Source organism: Papaver somniferum, chromosome 3 (assembly GCF_003573695.1).
Source record: "Papaver somniferum cultivar HN1 chromosome 3, ASM357369v1, whole genome shotgun sequence".
NCBI classification, from domain to species: domain Eukaryota; kingdom Viridiplantae; phylum Streptophyta; class Magnoliopsida; order Ranunculales; family Papaveraceae; genus Papaver; species Papaver somniferum.
In genome coordinates, this window is record NC_039360.1 from 20,341,081 (window position 1) to 20,344,424 (window position 3,344).

Consider the following 3,344-nt stretch of genomic DNA (forward strand, 5'->3'; position numbering starts at 1 on the left):
CTCATAAGATGGGGATGCAGGGTTAAATGTAGAAAGAATCACCGATCAGAAACACAAGGCTTTTTCTATGATCCATTCAACACAAGTTATCATCATATTAATTTGGTAGCTTGAATCGGAGTCAAATCACTTTGTCAAGCTTTGTGCTTCTTTGAGCATGATTGAAATTTTTTCTTGAATTGATTATTGGTATTAATTTGTTTATTTCAAGGTAATTACTTTGTTTATTTCAAGTTATTTGGATTTATAAGAATATTTCATTAATTGGATTTATAGGAAAGCAGAGATTGTGTGTATCAGAATTTTGCTTAATTCTTGCAATTTGATCGGAAAGATTTCTCTGCTTCCTATTTTTCGAACAAACAGGGACACCAAATATGGTTCTCAAGGAATATGGCGTAAGTTTCGAGTGATGGCCTTTACCAAATATGGCCACCAAATGTGCTGTAATATATTTTTTGTATCAAAATATTTTGCAACCACTTATTACTTTAAATATGAGAATAAAGTAGATATCCATAATTACAAAAATTCCCTAACTTTTAAAGTGTTGTTTCCTAGAAAAAAAAAATCCCATATTGTAACCAACAATGTTTCAAATATTATTCCAATAGATGCGGATCCCCTTATTTTTGGTAAATACAATTATTTCCAAACAATTCGGTATAATTTTCTTATTTTCTATTACAAAATATTCTTCTGCTCAACCTCAATCTATAAAACGTGATATCAAAACCATTGGTGCCGCTATTCTCTTCTAGGTATTTTTTTTCCTCTAGGGCTTTGTTTTCTACTTTACTGTGTGTGCTTTCATAATTTTTTTGTTTGATCCGTGGATTTTTTTCTTTAGATCATCCAAGAAGTGAACGAAACCAACGCTCTTTCTCTTCTTCGAGAACAACTCGATAATCATTTATAACGGTTTGAATATTTCATTCACGGGAAAAGCTTTTAGGGTTTTATTATGTGATAACTTTTTTTTTGGTCTGCAGGTCTTATAAATGCTTAAACTAATGTTTTTGTTTCATCCTTGATTGTCGTTAGTTTTGCAGAGCAAGTGATCGATGCTCCTTCCCTCTTTTGAACAACTCAGGTGATTTTTTTATCTTGTTTAAAAATCTTTATTCAAGCTACATTTTTTTAGATTTTCGCTTATAGAATATAATATAAAATATTAAAATGTTTACGAATTAGTCAAAAAATGATACGCCTGCCAAAAATAATAAGAATATTGATATTTTGAGGTCTCCGAGGAATTTTAATTTCAAGAGTAATCTTTTTGATGCTCGGGTCTCTATAGAAGGCGTTAGTCAGAGTAAACTCGTTATTATGGGTTTGTTCTGTTTTTTAGTTTATTTTTCAGTATTTTTCAATTTAAGTTCTGTTGTCGTGTTGTTTGTTATTTTGCAGGTATCTAAAAAATCTTTATTAAATATCTAGTCGATTGCTTATTCCATTTATTCCTCTATTTTTCTTCTCTATTCGACTATTTCTCATCTCTTTGGTCTATCATTTTTCTCCCATGGCAAATTCCTTCAACTGATTATTATTGATTTTTATTATATTTATTATTTGTTGTGATTATTTCGCAGGTGCAATTTTGGAAGGAGAAGAAAAATGAAACATAACTAAATAACAATTCTCAATAGGTGTCTGCACATATGAAAACATTATTATATGCACATAGATTAATAAAAATAATTCAAGAAAGGATTCTGGTTATTAAAGATAACTCCTAATATGCCACGCACATGTATTGGTCTATGACCCATTCACAATCATCCCTCCCCCTTCGGATAATAACTTGGAATTAATTTACATCATATATGCGTTTTCTATGTGGACTATTTTTTTGGGCCGAGCTTCCAAACACTGATCAACTCAGTAGAGAAGGTTTTAACCATCCTTTTTTTTTAGCCCGAACCTTGAAACCATCCAAAATATATGTAAGTAATAAGTAATAATGTCTTTTCTAAGAAAAGAACAATCATATACGTAGTATGTTGACGTAGTTTACATTAATTTAAATTAGGTACTATTCCTCTTAAAGAAAAGGGTAAAATTGGATTTGTTTAAATAAATATTATATTTTCTCTGAAGCATAAATAAATAGTATATATCCGAGAGTGAAATTATCTAATTAGGAATATTAATTTGCATGAAAAATATTTGCACAGTAGAAATAAAATAAACATATGAAAATATTTATATATAAAAATATAAATAAGTATTCCATGTATAAAAATAAACCATATATTGAAAAATCAAATATAAAGAGGAAATAATTGATACCCTGCGGAATGTACGGGAAAAAAAAGAAACGACTGTTAGGAACGCGAATATCTATGTACAAATTATGCATCTTTGTTAGAGCTTCTCCAATGATGGTTGTGCGTGTTTCCCAGGTGGCAACACAAACAAGACATCCTCATTCCAATTTTCTCCTTAAGTTTAGGGAGGAAAAGTAGTTCATCTCCAATGGTGTTGTTTGTAATGCTTTATGAATTAAATGTAAATTTCATTTTTAGTAATTTTTAAATTTTATTAGAGTTAAAAATAGTTATTTAGTATATTAAAATTAATTTAGGTAAGCAAAGCTTACTGGGATAGCTTGACATTATCAAGGTGAATGTCTAAAACTTGACATTCACCTTGACAATGTCTAATAAAAATTAAGCCACATCATCTTCACATTGATTTAAGAAGTTGGGGTTGGAGAAGAATTTTAGGAAAAATGAATGTCCATCCTATGTGGACTTAGACATTTATCTTTACATATGTTTCATTGGAGAAGCTCTTACTGAAAACTACACGGAAGCGACATAGTTGTGTCTTAGAGAATTTGTAAATAAGGTTGATAATACGTACATGTTGCATCATGAACTACGATTGAAACTGGATTGCAGATAATTCTCTTGATTAAGCTAGCCAGTAGACAAGGCATTATTAAGGGCACAAGGTTAATTATAACACAACTAGGAAACTAGGAAAACATAAAACTAACATACAAATGACAATTACAGTTGCTATCGGTATAAATTAGTAATAAGAAGGAATGTGTGGAAATAAGGGATACAATACCACTTACCAGATGTCAATTTCCGATAAAAAAATTCTTTGCAATGCACATGGACAGTGTTGGGCACAATGCTTACGCAATACCGGATTCTACTTTGGATCAGAAGCTTTTGATGGGAATAAAAGTCCAACATATATTGTAATTTAAAATGCATATTATGGACCTTAACAATATAAAATTACTGTCATCAAGAAAAACGATTTCCCTGATGGATATACCAAAACATTCCTGACAATTTCAGATTTATAGACTAGGTTATTTTTCA